We start from the raw sequence: 24,829 nt of genomic DNA on the forward strand, positions 1-24,829 counted from the left end.
CTCCCCTTATTTTCCACAAAAAAATGCGATAAATCTCCTATAAGTACTATACGACTACGAGCTTATTTTGCACAAAAAAGCGACACAAGTCAAGTACTACACATTATCAACCGGGAAAAATTCCCTAAGCTTGATATTTCAATAATTGTTATTATCAAAACAAGGCTTCCGATCTCACGCAAAACATGCAAGTCGTTGATATCAGAAACGAACCAACAAAAATCAACTTTAACTCCTGTATTTAAAGTTCAAATTAGAAAACATAGATGCTTTCTAACACGATTATCGAATACATGATTGCAAAAGTGAACTTTAAAGCTGCATGTTTAAAGTTCAAATTGGAAAAGTAAAACACATCTAGGTCACATTACACTAAGGTAATTCAAGCTTTGATAAGAAAATGTACTAAGTCCGCTCCACTGCGAACAATGGTAAATACTAAATAAGCTATAAGAAAATGTTAACAGTTCTGATTTATAGTTCCTTATTCGATATTTAGCTGTAATAAACTGAAACGTATGTTCATTGTGAGCTTTCGTTTCCTTGATTTATGGTATGTATTAATATTAATTTATTTATTGAAGTTTTTTTACTATTTCTAAGTTAGTAGACATAACGTCTTGGTTTGGAAATTAAAGGTTTTTACGGTGATGTCTCTACGTGACCACGCTCGCTGCAAAGTGTACGAAACGCCGGGACAATAATCCTATTAATTAATTAATTAATAATATTATAAATGTGAAAGTATGGATGTATGGATGTATGGATGTTTGTTACTCTTTCACGCAAAAACTACTGAACCGATTACAATGAATTTTAGCACACATATAGAGGGTAACTTGGATTAACACATAGGATAGGTTTTATCCCGGAAATCCCACGGGAACGGGAACTATGCGGGTTTATCTTTGAAAATGCGGGCGAAGCCGCGGGCGGAAAGCTAGTACCTATTATAATAAATAAATCGCGTTTAAAATCCGTTAAAATCTTTAATTTCTAAATGTGTAATACCCGCGAAAAATCAAATACATAATATAAGAAAATACTATGTCTTCGTATGTTTTACTAACAATACAAAAATAGCTAACTCGATATACTTAGATTAGATACTTTCTACTCTCGATACCTAAGCTCGATACTCTATGGAAAAATCTATCCCATTTATAAAATTCATTAAAATCTATTTCACCGTTTTGATCTAAGTCACAACATACATTCAAGAATTTATAACATAAGTGAACCATAAAAGCTTTAGTTTTATTATCTATTAATATTAATATAAAATAACTATTCACTAGCTCGTAATGTATTCATATACTGTTATTTAATGTATTACCACACCCCGGACACTCCATACAAAATTATCGTTTTTACAGTCACACTGTAGAGACTGCAAATGTGTGTGTTAACGCTTTATGGTTGGCACATTTTTGACTAGCGTAAAAAAAAATTCGCGTTTTTCTGATGAAATACATCCGTAAACAGCACAATACTTATCTAACCATTTTCTACGAAAAGCGATAATCACAAATCCAAAATAATAAAATTACTTTAAGTCAATTTGATGAATGTTGTCAATCTTCGTTGCGTATCGTCCCTGTAGAAAAATGTGGACCATTTTTAGCCTGATCGTGCGGGGTGAGGTAAGTGTTTAATTTTGGCGGGAGGCGGAGAGTGTCCGTTCTGTAGCGTTTAGCTACTATTATGTATTCTGTGGTATTACTTTATTTATACTATGTATTATTACACAACATAGGATATCTATGTCATATGTTTATCAGTTGTTACTCACGGTAGCTTTACTAAGCTTAGCGCGACGTGTGTAATCTATGTAATATTTATTTATTACTCGAGCAATATTAAGTTGAAACATTTATTTAAGTACTGTATGTATGTACCGGAAAACTATGGCTGTTTATGTAATCTATGCTAATATTATCAAACTGAAGAGTACATATGTTTTTTTTTTTGTTTGAACGCGCTTATCTCAGGAAGTACTGGTCCGATTTGAAAAATTATTTTAGTGTTAGATAGCCCATTAATCGAGGAAGGCTACAGGCTGTTATCATAACGCTAAGACCAACAGGAGCGGAGCACTGCAGGTAAAACCGCGGGGCACAGTTAGTAAGTACATAAACCTGAATCTACCTATAATATTCATTTTCGCATAATTAACAAGATTAATAGAGAATAATACAATATTCTGTAACCATTCTTTAAGAAAAGTTTCAAAAAGGTACTTAAACCTAGAAATTAACTTTCATAAAATGTATAAAACTTTTAAACTAAAAATTTGACACAAGTTTTTACTCATACCCAACTTAATTAATTATGAACGTATAAAATATTTAATTAAACCGGCCGAAGGTAAGCCTTGGGACTTAGGAGGAAAATTAGTCACTTGCGAGAGCCGTAAAGTAGAACCATAAAGGACGCGCCGTAAATGCGACGTAAAATGTTTCTTATGAAAAAAAATTTATACCCTCATTTTGAGCCATCGATTCCGTAATATGTTACTTTATGAACGTTAACTTTATACGAATTTTCCGAAATTCGTATCGTTTTATCGTTTGTGAGGGTAGTTTTAAAAATTATGTGACGATGTATTTTTATCGTGTATTCATGTCTTTATGAATGGTATAATAAAAAGTTTGTAATAGGTATGATCGTTTGGTATTGAGAGTAGGTAATCAATTTTTGAATAAAACTAAAGGCGTTATGGTTTTTATGTTTTCATAACACTTGATTATTTGCATTATATTATAAATCATTAATTTTATTTTTTTAGTCCCTTGTGATTTATAAGTAATCAATTTATCATTCATATTATGTGATATGTGCTTACTCAAAAACTTACGCATGCACCATATGAACATAATATGTAATAACTACATATTATGTTCCTACCATGAATTTAAATATTTAGTATCTTTGTTTTCGTCAAAATATCTTACCTAATCTTAAACTCTGTCACTATCTAGGTACCCCATTAGTTACCTTTAGAAACTATTCATATTCGTCTATTAATAAGCTATTATTATAAAAAAAAATAATATAATTTATTACCTATTTGTTTCCATTGAATAGAGAGAAACTACTAAACTGATTTTTAAATCAATGTTTTTAAAAGTTATTTCAGAAAGCTATATTATTCCTTAGTGACACAGGCTTTATTTTAACATCTTTAATGCCAGGTCAACATCAAATTATTCTTACCATCATTTTAAATATTAACAATAACATAACATAAAGGTTCTAAGGTGAACTAAAATATGAAAATCTACCTGTTCTCAGAAAACAATCGTGGTTTCATATTTGTATCTATAGTCATATTCATATTACATAGAAACACATAAATTAGCGAAATCCGAATCAAATTATACATTACAATCATAATACTAAACTGACACAAATACCACGAAGCTGACAGGCCGTGTACAAAACAATGGACATTCGAGAACTTTCTGGGAATAATAAAAAAAAATAACTTTCTTACAATAAAATGACAAGAGCCCTCTCGAGAAGTCTTTGATGTGTTAAAGCGTTACTACGATTTCGTGTATCGAGTTACATTCGAGTTTTGATATTTAATTATGACTTGATCGAGTTAGATTTGATAAGTGCACGAGATAATATTATGGTTGATAATAAGAACTTATTATAATAAATAAACAGTTTTATACGGTGCATTAGGGTAATTCCGGATGATTGGGTAAATGCAATAATATTTAATTAAAAGGTAACTAGTGATTCATTAAACAAATATGTATGCTATTATTATGAAATCTATTTATTTTCATGCGATACCTTCACGATACTCACAATAAAACAATGCTCTGAAGTGGTATTCGCAATTTTCCAAATTACCCGACATCCGGAATTCTCCGAATGCACTACACAGTCAATTTGATGTTATTGGAATAAAGCATTGATATAACAAGTTGTACTATGTATCATGCCCTAATATTTACATGCTATAAGAAAATATTCACTTAAAACAGAAATAACATTTATTAACGCATATTTAAAATACAAATATTAATTCACGATATTTAAAACGTACTAACGTAATTAACTAAAAAACACCTTTCTAACAAAGCAGCTAAACAAAGCTCTATCTCGATCGAAACTCGAAGCACTTACAATCGAATTACAACGTTCCCATAGTAGGAGCGGTCACGTTGAAAGTTACAACGAGTTTTTGTCGAGATTCTCAGGCTGGGATAATTGACCAACAGGTGTGGTGCTACCGTTGTTTATTTTGTGGCGTCAAGGGCGAGCCGGGCCTTGGACGATTAATTTTATGTAAATAAATGATTATTTGCAGTGCTCTAACGAATGGATTATGCAATTTTGATTATCATTCTGTTTTAAGAATATTTTTTGGAATTTTTCTATTAACTGATGATGATCGTTTAAAGACGACATAATGAGTTCCAATTCAATAATTTCAAGTACATTTTTATACCTGAACTAAAAATGTTATGATTCCGCTAAGTTATTGTTTAGTGTCAATCAAGCTAGTATAGGTTTTCATGGCACTTATAGAAATGTTATCAATATTTAAATATTAATATCTAGCATAATACGAAATGTTAAAATTAGCCCGTTGATTGAACAAAACAGCTGACTGCTGAACTAATTAGATTAGTATTGTACTCATAGATTACATAAATAATATACCTACAAAGAGACCATCTTAATCATCATCATCATCGTCATTGAACAGTGTTCTAAACATCGAAAAATACAAAAAGCAAATCTAGTTTTAATGCAATTCAAATAAAAGCCAATTTTCCATAAACTTTACAAGACAAATACACAATATTTTATCGGGAACAAAATTCAAGGCTTTTTATCTTACTTCATCGATAAAACTATAATAATTATAGGTTTTCCATATTTCATGACAACATTTCTTCAAGGCATATATAATTTATGTCATAAAACTATATCAGTTGATTGGTTTTTTACGTCAAGTAGAGCACTAGATAGCTGGGAGATTGTGTTCTTACATCAGTACATAATGATAGGGATTACGATATATAAGATTAGATTCACGGTAGTTCTGTAATAGTTAATGGATAGACACTGTTCGATCTAGGTGTAACGGAAAGCTTGAAATTAAAAAAAGATAGACTGAGCCGATTTTTCAATCCTTGGTTAAAACTTACGTTCAATTAAGTATTACACGATAGTATTAAAATGTCACCTGTAAACTGTCAAATACGGGCAATTAGAATACATTTTTGAAATTGTAGTTTAAAACGTTATTCGACGAATAAGTTTTAACAAGGATTGAAAAATCAGCCCCAAGTCAAGTAGGTACAATGCATATCAGTCGAATGTATCAATGTTTCATCACAATACGTGTATTGGAATCCAGGTTAGTCATTAAAGGTCAATATAATAACATGTGTGATTTTAGTAACAAAAATAAGTAAAAATTATAATATGTTCGCTCAAAGTTATTCGCACACAGGCTATTGCAACTAACATACAGAACTTCTGAATTTGATTTGACTTGAGATAGTTTGAAATTTTACATGTTTTAAAGATTTTTCTTTTCTTTACTCTTTTATATAAAAAGATATTGAATCCATTTGATGAAAGCGTATTTATCCAGTCGCGTAAGTAAAACTGCGGTCAAAATAGATGACCGACAAACAATCCAAGTGTTAAAATTTAATACGATATTCGTTACAAATGAATCGATCAAGGTTTAAATCAGGCCAAAACCAGTATTTCCGATATAAATTGATAACTCAAATGAGCCTAATTAAAACCGGCCCTAACGGAATAACTCGTTTTGATCGTAATTTATTCAAGTATCAAAACATATCGAGCGTGGTGTATAAATTTTGACATTATTTAACGTTATTAATTTTATCAGTAATTATTGTGATAAATTGTTTAAAGTAGGTAATGTACTTGTGTGATTTATAGGAATGAAACAGATTCTGGTTATTTATTCAATGCAATTGACTTTTCATTCATGAATTTGGTTGAATCGTTATAAATCCTTTGAAAACATACGTGTATACGTACATCAAAATATATTAAGCGGGAATCTTACATCAAAATTGAATACTAACGTTAGTACATACTTCTTAGATTATTCATTTCTTTAAATTATTACCTCAAAAGTCACATAATGAATGGATTCTATTCTTAATTGAAAAGCATAGTAACTTCAGAAATTTACTTTAGTGGTATTTATTTATTTTAAGACTTTATTGCTCTAACTAAACTATATAACTGATTCTAATTATAAATTAAAACAAAGGACGGTCTTCCAGACAACCATACGTACTAGACAAAGACGTAGACAGAAATAACCTAAAAGATTAAGCAAGTCTTCTATTCAATTAGCGATTTCTTCCAGACAACTGAGAGATATTACCTAAAACACGAAGCAAGCCTCTCCTTATATCATCATTAAACAAAAGTTAAACGAACGATAACTTTGTTTGCTCAAACCTATCACAAGAAGATTGATGCAACAACAAGGGTGCTTTCAGAGTACTGGCATTCCGTTCCCGGCTGAGGTAAATATTTGTAGAAGCTTGATGGATGATAAGGTACTCGTGAATTCCTTGAGAGTTCTGCTTAGATTTTATACCCTTTTAACGGTTTGGAAGGTTATTTATCTCTGCTAATAAGTATGTTAAATATATTATGATATATGATAGTGATTACGTCTTTACGTGTAGGTACCACTGAGCCAATTTTGAAGGTGTTTGTTATAATGATAGTTTGATAGTTATTGGTATTTGACAAAGAACATTGATATAGATTTGTAATATCAATGCAAAGGATACCTCCCTACTATAAAAAAGCAAACTTGAAGTTAAATATTTTATTTCGAGTTGTCTACAATATAGTGCTACACATTCAATCTAATCTAATATCTAATATCTATCTAATATCTAATATATATATGTATATTATAAAGGCGAAAGTTTGTAAGGATGTATGGATGTATGGATGTTTGTTACTCTTTCACGTAAAAACTACTGAACCGATTACAATGAAATTTAGCACACATATAGAGGGTAACTTGGATTAACACATAGGATATGTTTTATTCCGGAAAACCCACGGGAACGGGAACTATGCGGGTTTTCCTTTGAAAACGCGGGCGAAGCCGCGGGCGGAAATCTAGTAGTTAATATTAATGCTAAAGAGCTTTAAAAGCTCCTATCCCGCTATCTATTGACGATACCTACGTATAAAGCAAAATTCGAATACAAAAAAAATACGTGTGGCACTCGAGAACTACCGCGGTAAAGCTATTGCTTAGCATCGCATCGCTGTGCCGGTCGGAGTGGGGGGCGTTAGGTTTTTTCGTTACGGAATTTTTACATTCGGTCGCCGCGCTCAAGGCCCACGATAGAAGCTATGCAATAGCTTAATAAAAAAAAACTACCAACCACATTTCTTTACAAACACACCATCGAAATCCAATGTCCAAAATTACTTGAACAAAAGGCACAAATAAGTTACTTTTACACTTCAGTCTGATGCTTAAGCAAAGATACTGCCAAGGTTCACTTAAATTTATGGATCCGCCCTTTGTTGGTAAGTAGCCAACCTGTTGGCAATAATAATCAAACCATTGAAGCTTTTAACTCGAACTCAAATATTTATTTATTCAATTAGACTTCTTCTAGAAGCACTTTTGAGTCTTCATAACATAGAAGCAACACTTAAGCTCAAACTAAAACATTCATTAATTATTCAATTACTTACCACTTTTGAATCGTCTTGAAATAGTTTTACCATTTACCACCGGTTCGGGAAAGCAGTTAGTATACTACAGAGAAATGCCGGCAAGAAATTCTGTAGTTACGATTTTCAAATCATGTTCAGCTTTTAAGTCTAGACGAACCTTTTTCCAATACAACCCATCATAGACTGACTACAGAATATACCTGTACATAGTATAATGAAATAGGTATACGAGTAAGGTTACTTAACTTATAAATATCGATTTGTGAATTTATACTTTGAATAAAGAGAAATTATATGTATGGCTAGGTGTTAAATAATTCAATACGATATTAGTATAGGTAATTTTAAAATAAGGGTACGTGTACGTGTACCTACGAAAATTCATTGAATAAACTTGCCGTTATCCTGAAAAACAGCTTTATGCGGGCTGAAGCGGTGTTTACCTATTTATTAATAATTTATAATTAGTATGCTCAAGTGGTTTATTAAGGGTGTAATTTTCGATATAATAATAATATGGTGTTGGCAGGTAGAAGGTAAGTAGGTAGGTATATCTTATAATAACTCTTTAGGTCGTACCTAACTACCTGGGTATAAACTATAACTTGTATTCTTTCTTAAGAAAATGTATCATTGCTTTTTTTTTACTTTTATCTAATATTTAATTAATATAAAATCTAGATCGATATTATCTGTGACCTAGTCTCTGACAACCTTTTTCGTTTACATTTTGTTGAAGCTCTCTACAAATAATCTCTCTCTAATAATAATGTAGGTACCTAGGTACATAAAACTTAAAATATACTAAATCCATCGATCTATGAAATGTTTATCATAAACACGTAGACCTAAGAGGTACCTAGGTAATAATATAATTTGGAACGTAGCTAAGTAGGTACCTATACCTACCTATAATAACTAGTAAAGAGTACAAACATAAATATAACACAAGGAAGACACCAAGTAATATTTTGCATAGTTAAGTTCAAAAACTAGCTTTCTACGCTCAAGTAGCAATTAAGTTACACATTTCCTTCTCGTAATGTTGGTATTAACGTTATGACCTAACTGTAAACCTAGTATTTATATGGGTAGTTCTATAATAAGAGGTTTTACATCTATTGAGGAGACGGCTAAGGAGAAAAGTTGGAGTTTTTCCATCAAACATATATATCATGACTTTTGGCCCGTTTATGTATCTATTCACGTAAGGGCAAGTTACTTTATAGATATTTTGTCACTTTTTTGATGGCCAGGGTAAATACATCAGGCAGGGTAGAGACATGAAGATCAGGGTAGATACGTATTTGACCAGGGGAGAGAATTAGAAGCAATAAAAGAAGATTGTACTTGAAACTTATAATCAGGCAACATTTTTTATCACATGTATTTATTTATTAATCAGGCTAGGTATCGTATTAATCATAAATCAGACTTTTAATAATTATTTATCACTAATTTTATACAGCCTTTTTTCAAAACTAAAACGAAAATAAATGAACATGTTTTAATTATAAAATACAATTATAATATAGCAAATTGAAGGCATTCTCTTGCCTATATGAACAAAAAATCCTTTCCTTGCCTTTTTTTCAAATCTAAAACGAAAATAAATGAATATGTTTTAATTATAAAATACAAATATAATATAACGAATTAAAGGCATGCTCTTGCCTATATGAACAAAAAATAAAATTGTTAAGCTTTCTCAAACACATTGACAGACTTTTTGAAGGAGTAGAACATCCTCTGCCCTTTCAAAACAATATTTGGCGTAGGTAGTGTCTCAACAACCTGACTTTCTGAGATGAATGATACATCTTTTTCGTCAACTTTGAATAATTTTCCAGTGTTATCTGCAATTTTACAAAAAACGACCTGTATCTCGTCATCTTCTTCCAAACCTAATTTAATAAGTTGACTAGAATAAAGTCACCGTTCTTTAGTATTTTTTTTGGATGTCGACGGTTGTTGAGTATCTATTATTTGGTGTTTGCCATTTTTTGGAGTAATTGTTTTTTGAATGTCAAATGGAGTCTCATTTTCGGACTCTGTATCCGGTCCGTAAATATCCTCGACTTGGAGACGTTATTCTTTATTAACAGAGTATGTCATAACACCAAGCTTAAAATGATTGCAATGTTCATCTTCATTTCTGGATCATTTTTAATCTTTTGATATCGTATTTTCTCTGTTTCACGTTTCTTCTGTAATTTTTCTTCACGTGTTAACTTTTTCGGTGGTGCCATAATCTAAAACAATAATAATAATAATGAAAAGCTAGCACTCAAATATAAACTCATTCAAAACACAGACACACCATACTACAAGTATTAGAAAATAACACACACAAAATGTACTACGATCGAGCAATTTTAACAGATAAAACGATACACTACAACAGACCCAATATTACAATTCAGGATAAAAACAAAAAACCAGCATACATTATTGATATTGCAGTCCCTAATTCACATTACCTACTTAAAACCATCACTGAAAAAATAAATAAATACACAGAGTTACAGGAAGAAATAAACAGAATAGTTATGGAATGTTAGTAAAGTATACATAGTACCGATAGTTATTTCCACTACAGGAATAGTCCCTAAATACTAACACCACAGTTTGAAGTTAATAGAATTACCACATAACACATATATTAATCTACAAAAAGCAGCCATTTTAAACACTTGCAGGATTGTGCGAAAGTTTATGCAGAGTGACGAAACACCTCACAACACACCTACTTAAATAAGTCTCAAATGGCAGTTACTTGGCTAAAAAGCCCGTATCTGTCATTTCACTCTAACGGTTTTAAACCGAGAATAAACGAAGATTCCCAAATAATGATAACAGTATAAATACGATGCATATTATCTCCCCTGGTCAGTAAGTCTCTTCCCTGGCACTAATCTCACCAGGGGAAATACGCCAGGGGAAAGACGTTTTCATGACATAATGAATTATTTTGATTCACAAAACAAATGTTTTAGTTAATAATAAAGCAAGCTTTGACTATTACAGTATTACTAAGTTCGGACAGGAAATGCAAATAAATTAAGTGATTATTATAACTTTTATTACTTACCAGTGGAGAGACACAATGACCTTGCGAAACCGTTACACCGCACTAACGCGTCGGAACAACTGTCAAATGGCGTCGATCTAACCGTTTCTATGCTTAGTATTGCTAACTTCACGTCGTTACATGTCGCTCAGCGCGTTAGGGAATATGGCCGTCTGATATTTTATATTACAGCGGCGGTGCGAATATTTCCAGGGTAGATACACAAAAAGAGCGGGACAAAAATAAAGTTTAAAAATTATTGAAAATAAACAAATATTGTTGAATTTTTCTTTAATAACATTTAAGTGTATTTACTTAAATTTGAGGTAAACATAGTTTGCTTTATCAAATAATATAAAGAGTGAATGTATTGTATGTTAGTTAAGCTGAAACCGGTAAGGGGACAGGCCAGGGTAGGGACTTTTTTACATTTTATAACGAATTTTACAAAAATATGCTTTAATTGGATATTTAATTGTAATGTTATTTAATAAAGGGCATTGAAGTGGTGTGATTCATTGCACAAAAAAGCAATGCATAGATCAAAAAAACACTTTTACATAGATTTCCGTAGTAGTCACCTCTTATCATAGAATTACCCATATATCCTAATATTATAAAGCTGAAGAGTTTATTTGTTTGCTTGAAAGAGCTAATCTCAGAAACTGCTGGTCCGATTTGCAAAATTACTTCAGTGGTAGATAGCCCATTTATTGAAAAAGGCTAAACTAGGTACCTAGGTATAATACTTTTATATCATTACGCTATGATCAATAGGAGTGGAGTATTGAGGGTAAAATATTGTAATACTGTGGTAAAACTGCGTAGCACAACTAGTTTTTAATTTTTATATTATATACCTAGGTACATAAAGAGCTTTAAATACATAATTAAATATTCAAGTTCTACGCTAATACTTATTTGCTAAGTAATAACACAGGTACGTTTCACTTAACCTTGCTACGAAAACGTTATTACCTACGATATTAAAAAATCTATGAAAGATAATAATATAAAGTATGCTAATAAATCTGTGCTATTTTATTTTAGATATCCTATCTAGTCTAGTTACCTACTAATTTATAAATCTGTAATTGAGAAACAAACAAACAAAAATTAACAATATTAGTGCGACGATAAACGTATTGAGTATGAAATTACACGTGTATTATGACAAACACCTACCAGAAATCAATACCTAATTTATTCATGACTTATTAAAGCATTGGAATAAGTAGGTAGGTAGGTAGTTATTCATTTTACATTGATACATGTGAAATTTGTAACGTCGACTTTATTTATTAAATAACTCTTTATATTTATTATTTATCCATTTATGTATCTGATTCTAATAAGAACATAAAAAGGTTTTATTACGTAGCATTTTTTAATGATTTCCTGCCTTTAAAAAGCTCTCTGAAAACCTTTTTCGTTTACATTTTGTTGAAGCTCTCTACAAATTTTCAGTTGAAGTCTTTAATTAAAAATGAATGTGTATTCTATAGCAATTTATCTTTACAAAATTACAATAAAAACTTACCTCCACCTAGAAGTCCACAAAATCCATAAACATTACGCACTTTACAATTTGTACAAAGAAAACACAATGCCCTACAGGAAAAACGGCACAAACCGCGAAAATTCCACCATTATCCATAATTTTCTAGTCACTCAAGCAAATAGGTTATATCAATAACATAATTCATAGCACTGGCCACCGATAAAAATAAATTTTCGATTGACGTTCGAAATTGAAAATTCAAAATGCCGCGTATCGCGAGCGCTTGGCGCGAAACGAAACACACTATCATACGTACTACGCGCCCGGCCGGTGACTGAGGGTGTAGAATAGGCTCCGCTTGCCCTGGCCAGGCTGGCTGTCATAGAATCGATAAAAAGTAGACGTTATTTTTAGTACGTCATGAAGCCGTAAGCTTTAAGATTTAATTAATTAATTATGTGGAAAGTTATTGAAACTAACTATACAGGCGGCTTACTAAAAGTAATTCGTTCTTTGTGTATAGTACGCCTTCATACTTGCTCCGTTAATTTGCGATTGATTCGAGAATAAAAAATATGAAATTGGATAACGTAACGAAAAATATTGTCAGAAAAAAATATATTCACTAGTAACAAAAGTGCGATACTAATAAATCTAATATTATTATTTTTTTTTACATTTGAACCCAAATAACTAAACCCTAATTCCAAAAGTTAAATTAGCATGTGCAGAATTTATTTTATAAAACATTATATTTAAAGAAAATAAAAAAAAATAACATCGTTAAAACCGCAATTTTCTTTGCCCCTAATTAAGACAGCTATCTCTATGAATTTCACACCTACCTAATCTTTGACTCGAAAACGACCTTAATCTGAAATCCCTTTTCAACTCCTCGTGCCTCTCATTATTGATCTCTTTCACTCCTTACTACCGGTGCAATAACATTTATCTCTCTATCACACATGTGAGGGTTGTATATCGCCGTCCCGCTCGCACTACACTGCAGAGTTTCAAAAACAAGGTAGACGCGACGCGTTATCAATGTACACGGCATTAGAAATTTTTCCCTTACATTAAGCACAGAGGTACAACAAATGTTTATATTAATTTGAATGAACTGCGGTGATTCTATTTTCAAATTTTATTTTTTTTTCTTAGCCCACGGTGTTCGTGAATGCAACCTCTTTGGTGTCGTATTTTTTTCTTAATTTTTGCCAGCATTTTCATGATTTGTGATCATGAATAAAATTTTACTTTTTTTTTACAAATTGCGCGCGCTGATTTTTAATTAACCCTTAGCTGGTATCGCCTTTTTTGGCAACACTACCGGTATCGTGGGTCAAATTTTACCCATACCAAACAATCTGTTGTAGAACGTTGATTTTTTATAATTTGTATAAAATATGGTTAGTTATGAAATAAACAAATATTTTTTTACAAAATTAACTTTGTTTAATTTTAGAATATAAAAAAAATATTATGTTTTACACGCATTTGTAAATAACCTTATTTTTTGGCACTTTTTGGTTAGTGTGAACTTAAAACATAAAAAAAAATAGAAATGTAAGAAAAAATTTAAGTAAAAGATATTTATGGCACTTCTTATGTCTTTATAATAACAAAAAAATAAATTACTTCTGAGATCAGCATAAAATAAAAAAAATGACAACCAAAACCAAAATGACTTCTGACTGACCATCTTCTTCGCTCTCATCTCTCGTATTTTCTCTTATTCTCGTATTCTCCTCTTCGTTTTCACTGTCGTCAGAACTTACTCCAAAATACAAGTCACAATACAGTCTTCTGAGCAACTAACAGGTTAGGGACTGTCTCGATCGTCGTCGATGATTTCGTCGTCACAAAGTTGGGTTATATTTGGTGTCCTTTCATTTTCCGATTCCAAATCATCACTTAAGTCGTCTATATCAACTCCTCGATTTGTCTGTCGTTCAGAAAGCCGCCATTATAGTACAAATAAACACTAAAACAAAAAAGTACGTAATTACACTCAGTGAAAAAAGTTACTTATTTGGTGTCGTGGGTCAAACGTGACCCAGACAGCTACTTACCTCCACTCCTAAGATAGTCCCAGCGCTGCACTTCCACCCCCCGCCGCAGCTAGTGACGTACTGAGAATACGTAGAAGCGCACAGTCGTTGCATAAATATTAAAAGAATTATAACCGAAAATGTTCGCTTCTGGGTCAAATTTGACCCACGATACCTGCTAAGGGTTAACATTTAAAATATAGGTAAATGGGCGATTTAATGGAGGTTACAATTATTATCAGACGTAGTTTACCATTGAAGCGTAATCTTGTTCATGAAATTTTGAAATATGATATTATGTAGGTTTGGGATTGGGACGTTTTGCAGCTTTTTCTCTTACTTATATTATATTCCGAGGTTATTTATTTTTATGTATAGATGGTGTGTTTTCTCACCAAAATTGTTATGAATATTGAAGAGGGACAAAAAACTTTTGCTGCGGAACAAAACTTATAAATATTATGTAGGTATATTATGACGTAGGTAGTAAGTATTTAGTAATATTATGTGGTACTTAAAGGATGAAATAGTGTGACGTAATAATTGTATAGAGAATTTGTCGTTCTATATTTTGAACCATAGATAACTTATTTGTTCTTGAACTGCCCTGAGCGAAGTCACGGAGTAAGGTTAGCATTATAGAATAATTATGAGATTATTGATGAATTTCAACCTTGTGAGAGGTCAATATTATGTTCTTTATGTATTTTAAAACGATATTTTATAATGTTGCTTATTGCTCTTGGTACCATAGAGTTATATTTTATTTTTATAAAAAAAGAAAAAACATCTTATACCTATTTACCGAGATACGCGTTGTCTTTGCCATTTTCAATCTTGTTTTCATTTTTATGTGTCGTTAAAACTATCCTGTTTGTCACCTGTTTTGTATGTATGTTGTTAAAATAAATATCTCGATAGTTGGTCGTCCTGGATTTGCTCGGTAAAAATGCACTGTGAAATGCATCAGTCATAATATTTTAGCTTTCCTATTTTTCTCAATAATTTTCAACATCAATTACGTCGCAATAATTTGCTTACAAAATAAACGAACATAAATATTTCTTCTTTCCGAATACAGTAGAGATATAGCTATATTTGATCTACTTTTATATAAAATGGGCAAGTATCACTGCAAAGTTTCACTAAGTCCTATCGATTTTAAAACTTGCGAAGTTAGTTTCAATCTTGGCAAAGAACTGCACTTATAGGCAGATCTTTATTGAATACTGAATTAAAATAAGTACTAGGTTATCTAGAGTTGGGTAAAAGTTTGAACTATGTAACCTCGTGATCGGCTAAATAAAATAACATCAATCATTTATAGGCATAAATTGTACAAAGCATGTAAAATATGAATGTATAATTTTAAATAATAAGTAATACCTATAAAAAAATAGCGTTTGTGACGAGCACACGTTTCAGAAGTGAAACTTCTTCGGCAAGAGTCAAAGATACCCAATCGTCGCCTTACTTCATGACGTGACGGTATTGCAATGACGCGTAATTGAAAAGTTGGTTGTTTTGACTGTCATATTATAGCAGAGAGAGAGAAACAATAGCATAATAATTTAAGTTTAATATTTTGATTTTAACATTTCATAAAAAATGAGCCTATTAAAAGAAACTGCTTGTATTTTATACATGATTTTAAGTGTGTAATAATTCAAAATTTCATACTGATGAATAACTAATAAGTAAATACACAGCTGCTTACATCATAAAATAAACAATTTTTATTTAACTAAAACGAATCAACGATCTCGTAGTAGGTACCACATAGTAAATTATTGCATTGGACGTTAATAATCTTCCGTTTTTGCAATATTATTGCTCTTTCCAACACATGGATTAACCATATTTACCTCTCGTTCTCGCGCCACGCGTACAGAACTTGATTTTATCCGGTTGATTTAAAAATAAACCTTATCTTGATACAAGTCTTTATTTTAACGTTACATGTTTCTATTTGTAAAACAAAAATGCAATAAATATGCGCTACGGATTAAAGACAGTCTGCTCTATTTTGAAAAGTTGGTTATAATTCGAATTTAGTATTTACTAAAACCTTCCTCTTGAATCACTTTATCTATTGAAAAAAACCGCATCAAAATCCGTTGCGTAGTTTTAAAGATTTAAGCATACAAAGGGACATAGTTAAATAGGGTAAATAGTGATAGTGAAGCTAGATATAGGTACTATGTAGATATTTAATGATCTAGTAATTATTATGGAATGATATGTCCATTAATAATTGTAATGTGATTTAATTTAGTCCATACTAATATTATAAATGCGAAAGTAACTCTGTCTGTCTGTCTGTTACTCAATCACGCCTAAACTACTGAACCAATTTGCATGAAATTTGGTATGGAGATATTTTGATACCCGAGAAAGGACATAGGCTACCTTTTATTACGAAATATGTACCACGGTCCACGGGCGAAGCCGGGGCGGACCTCTTCAATTATATACAATAGTATATAATTGAAAATTGAAATTGAGACAATATTTGCATGGTTAAAGACTGCAAAACATGAAGAACAATTAAAATATTTTGACATCTCTCTGCACCATGTTTTAAGCAAATAAATGTTATTTTATTTTTATTTTAAACTAGCGGTCCGCCCCGGCTTTGCCCGTGGTACATATATTTCGCAATAAAAGGCAGCCTATGTTCTTTCTCAGGGTCTAAAGATTATCTGTGCCAAATTTCATCAAAATCGGTCCAGTAGTTTATGCGTGAAAACCATACATACATACATACCAACCTTTCCTCTTTATAATATTAGTATAGATATAGATAAGTACCTACCTAGTAAATACCTTTGAATGTATTTTGGCACATCATTATTGCATTTTAATTTCAAACAATGTCCGGTGTTAATAAATTAATAAAATCTTTGTTTTATAAAATACTTAATGACTACCTACAAGATTTGTGTGTATTAATTTGTCGTAAAACATTAATTAATGACTAACAAAAAACCCGGTTTTATACTCGTTTCGCGTTTAATCTGTTTCACGCAATTTTACTTTATTTAGATAAATTGATAAAACAATTAATTCATTTCCTGTTTACTAAAAACTAATTTATTTATTGGTTCGTTATTTTTTTTGGAATTTCTTCGACTAGTTGTTCTTTTAAATTCCTAGTTGTTAATTGTAACTACCTTGTTTGCATGTTTTTATGTATTATTATATTATCTTATATATAAAATTCTCGTGTCACAATGTTAGTCTGCATACTCCTCCGAAACGGGTGGACCGATTCTCATGAAATTTTACGTGCATATCGGTTAAGTCTGAGAATCGGCCAACATCTATTTTTCATATGTACCACGGGCGAAGCCGGGGCGGACCGCTAGTTATTATATAAAATTCTCGTGTCACAATGTTAGTCTGCATACTCCTCCGAAACGGGTGGACCGATTCTCATGAAATTTTCTGTGCATATCGGGTAAGTCTGAGAATCGGCCAACATCTATTTTTCATATGTACCACGGGCGAAGCCGGGGTGGACCGCTAGTATTATTATGTATTTATCCCTATCTAATATTATAAAATATGCGAATGTAACTCTATATCTCTTCACGCATAATCCACTGAACCGATTTGGATGAAATTTGGTTAAAGGAGATAGTTTGAGACCTGAGTAAGGACATAGAATAGGTATTATCTGAAAATCCCACGGGAACTGGAACTATGCGTATTTTTTTTGACTACGAAAGCTATTATTGTAAGGTAGTCTTATACATACACATTTATTTTAACTTTAAAAAATATGTATTGTGTTAATATTACAAAACAAGACAACAAAAAAGGACAGGTTATATTAATATTTAGCAACAACTGTACCATACCGTTCCTTCACGTAGCTCAAATCTTTATAGGCGAATGCAAATAACATTGCTGTCACATTTTATCTGCGCGCAAATCTCTTTGAATGTACCAAGCTGCCGATATTGTACCTGAGTACAGTGCGAGACAAGAAAACTGGTACGTTTGTTAAATATAATATATTTTATTTAAACAGACATTTTGTTACCGAATACGGTAAGTATAAATGGAATGTTCTGGATTTTTTTTACTGACTGCGTGTTATAGTGCTTGTATTTGTATTTACAATTTTGAAGTGATAAAATGATAATGTTATAATTACAAAATCCAGGCTGGATTAGTTCAGATCGATTAGCTAAAAAGTTAGCGGGTTTTTTGTTTTTAAATATAAAATTGTGGAAAATCTGTATATTCAATGCTTCCTGATGAAAAAAAATTTTTTAAGTAATTTTGAAGTTTTATTATAATTTTTACTTTTATAAAATATCTACATACTGTACCAATCTCGTTACCACGCAGTGCACACAAGGTGTAGCAACTAGCAACATATTTCGTACACTGCGCCTGTAAAAGGAAACGGCCTATAGGCGCGGTTAGAATTTATCCGTTCACTTAGAGAGGATTCGAGTCTGTTCCCATGTAAATTAGTTATACACTAGCTTTTGTTAATTCTATTTGGAAATATTTATACGTGTTTAAAGTGTGGATTTAGTTTTCGACTTCGTCTTTTATCTCATTTTCATTTCATTGCACTTCCACTTCCATTTCCATTTCCTTTTCCATTTCCATTTACATTTTCATTTCCATTCATTTATTTCATTTAATTTACATCAAAAAATGTGTCCCTATCTTCAGATGTTTGGGCGCTGGGCGTATGACATCAGTCAATTTAGAGGTAAATAATACACACCAAAAACAAAAGCAATACGTTTGTGTACGCATGGGGTCAATCGTGCGCAAGCTTTTTGATTAGATCGCATTTTTTGTGTCGACTGACTACTTTCAAGAATCGAGTATCAATTTTCTTACGAATATTATGTTGAGTAGTTAGTAGGTACCTACCTAGTTTTTGGTTAAATATTATGTTCTTTCCAGGTCAGGCCAGGCCTATCATAGAGCAAGGCGATGATTATGGCAACTTTGAAATTTTGCAACGCAGTTTAAATTCTGACACGTGTGCTCGGCGTCCTCTTTTTTACTCGTTTAGATAGAGTCTTAGGATAGAGTTATCTTGAAGAAGGTTTAAGTATAAAATTTGTTAACTTTTAAGCGCGCGAAGACGTGGGTGAGAGTCTAGTGATATACCTACAATAAAAAGTATTCTACTTTCGCGTTATTTCAAAGCATTTACGCACGTATCTAAAAGTTAGCTCGAAGGGACTTAGTGAGCACCAAACGGAATATATAACGAGCTATCGTTTGTTTTCAAATGACTGCTATATAGGACAGCGTATTGCGTAGCGTTTTGCGATAAAAGAATTTTCTATAAATTCTAGAATGACCCTTTCATTACTATACCTACAAGTATTATATTTATAACTACATCTACGATTAATTCAAAAACAGAAAGATAATATTGTTAATTAATTCGTGATTTATTTTAGTTATTGTATACCTTAGTTGTATACAGATCGGAAAGAAAAAAAAACAATAATTTCAAGGATATAATTAGGAAATAAGTATTTAATGATAATTTAAAAAAATACGTGTGGCACTCGAGGACTGCCGCGGTAAGCTATTGCATAGCATCGCATCGCTGTGCTGGTTGGAGTGGGGGGGTGTTAGGTTTTTTCGTTACGGAATTTTTACATTCGGTTTCCGCGCTCAAGGCCCGCGATAGAAGCTAAGCAATAGCTTAAAATATAACACAAAATTGCAGATAGGTAATACCTATAAGTAAGTAACTATAAATGGGAAAGTAACTCTGTTTGTCTGTCTGTCTGTCGCTTCTTCAGCCAACTTTCGCAAGCTTCAACTTGGATTGCGAATTTAGACAAGTTAATATTCATATACATAATTGTATAAACCATTCAAAGTAGTCAGAAATAAACACTCAACACTAGCAACAAGCACAAGTGTCCAAAACTAAAAGCCAACTATCAAAAGTTATACACAGACAGACACATAAACAAAATGTGACAATCTGTCTTCCAGCTTAACGAACTACGAATATCTGGAGCACCTAAATGCTAATACTAAAGATAAACCAGACAAAGCCGGCGATGATAGCTAGTCTGTGATAGGGCTGTCTCTTCTTGGATTTCGTAGAAAACTTAACGTTGAGACAAAAAAGAGATTTATATAAGTAATTATTAGTTAGGTACTTTAAAATTTTAAATTTATTAATAGTTGTGTTTTGAAATTGTACAACTTTTTATCAAATAGATGCAGTACTTCAATGATTCTTCAATTTATCTGCGCATCTTATAACATTACCACTGCTCTTAAACTCATAACATATCATATCATAGAATCAAAAGTTCGAATATAATGATTGTGATGACCACAAGAACTTCACTATTCAAGCAATGTTGTCGTTCTAAAACATTTTAAAATTTTGACGTCTGGTAATTAAATATAGGTAGTTAGATAAGTACAATAAAAAAAAGACGGGTTGCACTGGGGGAGTGCCGGCAGAAGTGAAAACTTGATTATTAACGTTGAGCATGTTTGATATTTTGGAATGGTATCCGTCTTACGCTTTTTCGATCAGGTCACGTGTCTTGACGCGAGTTTAAGATTTTATACCCATTACAGAAAAAGTGCTCAACGCCGCTAAAGAAGTTTTCACTTCAAAAATACGCTTATTAGAAAATTCAGCAAATCTTGCTTAATTTACATCAACAATAGGTATATTAAAAGCCAAGACATATTATAAATAACTTAAAAGTATAATTTCAAAACCCTAACCATGACGTGGCTTGATTAAAGCGTAAAGATTAAATGGAGGTCGGGGCTTACTAAGATATAAATTACGTAAATAATAGAAATCAATACTAGAACTAGGAATTAGAATCTACCGCTTAATGTAACATTAATCAGGTTTATCATGAAATTTTGATGTTTTCCTATGAAAATCAATATGTAATCTGTGATAACGCGCTAAAAAATAAACCATAGATCTGTGTAGGTAACTGTGATTTTTAAAATCAAAACAAATTATTATGTATAAATTATACATTATCTAATTCTAATTAAAGTAATCTTAACAATTAAACATTATGTTCTGTTGTTTTCTTTAAATGTAAGGATTTCTTCAAGTCTTTCATACGTCCGCGTCGTAAAAATTCATTTCGCTTATGAATTTTAACACTAACTACAAGAAACTTCAACGCTTCCGAGCTGTAATATCCATTCAAAACTTAACTTAATTTAAAAGTATTACCCGTCATAACTAGCCATTAAAAAAAACATGGAACGCATCTTAACAAAAATGTGAAATAATGAAACATTATGTTTGCACCGTGTCCGCCATTTTGAATTCATCCCGCGCGAAATGGCCGACGGTGTTGTGATACGAGTATTGCCCTCCTTAATGTGACGATAAATGTCAAATTGCAATCGTTGCTTGCAAAAATAACGGTCTATACGTACGTGTTCGGAACGAGTAATTAGGTTTTATTTGGCTGCGTTATATTTTTTCTAACATAAATTGTTTCCGCAAACGGTTGTATACATCTATCAAGTATAGATATATGTTGACGTTTCTTCTGTTTTTCGGGGCTAAATTCGGAACTGAATTGAAATTTATTTTATGAAGGGATATAAGGAAGGAAGGAAAGTCTGTGGATGACTATAAAAAGCACCCTAAAACAATTAAATAGAGCCGGCCAAGTGCGAGTCGCAGTTTCACTTCGTCGTCAACCCAGTGTTGTAGCGATGTAATTTAAGGTTGAAAATTTTAGATATCAGAATTTTACCTAATGATAAAAGATTACATAATATATATTCTATGGATAATCTTAAATTTTGCAACGTCAGTTGGTAACTACATAATATATAATTTCAAAATATTGTTTAAGTTTTAAGCAGTTGCATAGCTTCTATCGCGGGCCTTGAGCGCGGGGACCGAATCCAGAAATTCCGTAACGAAAAAACCTCACGCTCCCCACTCCGATGGGCGCGGAGGTGTGGCTTGAAGGCATAGCATGCAGTAGCTTTACCGCGGCAGTCCCCGAGTGCCACACGTCTTTTTTATTATAATATTAAATTTTATGTAATTTTTTTGGTTTTTTAAGTAATTTTATTTCAGTCTCCATCGGGAATCAAACCGACTGCTTTCACACGGTAACCACTGTACTAAGGAGACTATCAATTTAATTAAAATGTTACTTAAAATAAACACAAATAAAAAGAAAAGAATTTAACCGCCAGCTTTTAAACTGCAATCAATCTCTCTTAAAGTATCAAGTTTAAAACCAAGTCGATATTACTGAAAGTCAATATCTTTATAAAAGTTTGTCTTCGAGAATTTTCTACAAACTTCAATGGTACGCGATTGCTATGTGTGATTTGCTTTCAATGAATGCAAAATGTATTAAATTTTATATGAGTTCAAATATAGTATAATAAATTAATATAATATTGAATCTACTCTAAAATGAGGTTGTGGTGTGTAGGTACCTACTACCTACCTAATGATTTTGAATTTATAAATTACTAGCTGTGCCCTGTGGTTTTACCTGCATTGCTCCGCTCCTGTTGGTCTTAGCGAGATGATATATAGCCTATAGCCTTCCTCGATAAATGGGCTATCGAACACCGAAAGAATTTTACAAATCTGATCAGTAGCTCTTAAGATTAGCGCGTTCAAACAAATAAACTCTTCAGCATTATAGTATTAGTATAGATTGAGATATTTTTACAATACGTTTGGAACAATAGGACGTCAAAACATTTTTAATAGCTGTTAAAAACTTAGTGTACCTAAACAGAAAGATTTTAATGTATTTCAAAATTCTACTTTACTAAGCACTAATCTATTAGATTATGGGATATGGATAAAATTTAACACAACGATTATTTATGTTTATTTATTTATTATACTTTATTGCATTAAAAATACATAAATACACATAACAAAGACAATACTACAGAAACAGCAAAGGGCGGCCTTATCGCTAGGTAGCGATATCTACCAGGCAACCCAATAATCAGAGGAAATTTAACAATATGATTATGTTTTATTCTACAATAATATATTCTAAACTAGTTTATATCTCAGTACCACACGAGTTTTTAATTCAGCAAGTCTAATTCTGACAAGTATCCTAGCTAAAATTAACTTGTCAATAATTAAGTGACGAAATAAAATTCTTCACCAAAATATAACGGCGACATCGACATCGACCACAAAAATCCATTCGTATCGATATGTAACTCGATAGTGTTGTATCTAGTCGATATGTAGTCGATTGGAAAGAATATCGTTCCTATATCTGTGTTGAAATAGATGCTTTACTTGCGGTCATCGCTAGTGATGGGACAATGGGATGATACATTTTTTATTCACGATAAAATAGCTCACGACCGAAAAATTGTCGGGTTATACAATATACATATTATAAAGTTGAGGAGGTTAGTTTAACGTTGATAACGCCAGAAAGTTTGACTTTGATTCAAAACAAGTGGAAAACCAAACTTGATGTATAGACGCAGTTATGAAGTAGTAATTAAAGAACTTTGTGTGTCATTTATGATGGTACAATTTTTTATTAGTACCGATTTAAATACATAAAAGATAATTATATTAAATACAGAATTATCTAATTTCTATTTATTAAAGTTATAAGTAAGACAAATAAAATTCACTAACTATAAGAAGCTGAAAAACGTAGATATGTTTAAATTTTATTCATTCGTCCGCTATAGATAACGCAAAATATTAATCGATCGATGATTTTTCTATGTCATTTATCGATATCGATATGAACATCACTAGTCGTTACATAGATCCCTCACCCAACCACTTTAGCATTTGAATACACAGTGGTGTTCATATCCTTTTATAAATGGTAAATATCTATCTCTTTTACAGTTTTCTCTATAACATAATCATCACTACATAGTATAAAACAAAGTCGCATTCTCTGTCCCTATTTCCCTATGTCCCTATGTCCCTTTGTACGCTTAAATCTTTGAAACTACGCAACGGATTTTGATGCGGTTTTAATAGATAGAGTGATTCAAGAGGAAGGTTTATATGTATAATAACATCCATTAAATAGTGGAGAAGTACTGTTATTTTTGAGGTTTCTAATGTGATGTCGTAAATAATTACATTTTATCCGCTTACATTGCAAACGCAGGCTGAACCCTACGAGTTTTATCAAAATAATGTACTAAGTATTGTACACATTAAAAAGGTCTACAGAAAAGTCCGCGATGGCATATGTCTATCTCTTAAGGATAACCCACAATAACTTTTTTTTGTCATTTACTTTTTACGACAAATAATGGCTAATTTTCGAAGCGATTTTAACCAATACAGCATTAATCCTTAACCAATTAAATACCTTGAATACATTGTTCATTTAATATAGATCTATATGGCCCTTTACACCGTATGATTTAAGTGAATATTTTCGAATATATTACAGATTTAAAAATTGCGGGGCGTACCGTTTGCGGCGG

The 24,829-nt window shown here is 31.8% G+C and overlaps 2 protein-coding genes across 2 annotated transcripts in view; one reads left to right on the forward strand and one right to left on the reverse strand.

Annotated features, from left to right (window-relative positions):
• The window catches only part of LOC149476551 (irregular chiasm C-roughest protein-like), a 105,577-nt gene extending 92,947 nt beyond the window's left edge, over positions 1-12,630 (reverse strand). The window contains exon 1 of the mRNA XM_089711754.1: positions 12,345-12,630. The gene's annotated coding sequence lies outside the window, so the exon portion shown is untranslated. The remainder of the gene's footprint in view (positions 1-12,344) is intronic.
• The window catches only part of LOC149476548 (uncharacterized), a 328,274-nt gene that overhangs the window by 232,782 nt on the left and 70,663 nt on the right, over positions 1-24,829 (forward strand). The window lies entirely within an intron of this gene.

This window comes from Colias philodice, chromosome 27 (genome assembly GCF_061535455.1).
Source record: "Colias philodice isolate Cphi_HAF_F1 chromosome 27, ilColPhil1 Martin Lab GWU primary, whole genome shotgun sequence".
Classification (NCBI taxonomy): Eukaryota; Metazoa; Arthropoda; class Insecta; order Lepidoptera; family Pieridae; genus Colias; species Colias philodice.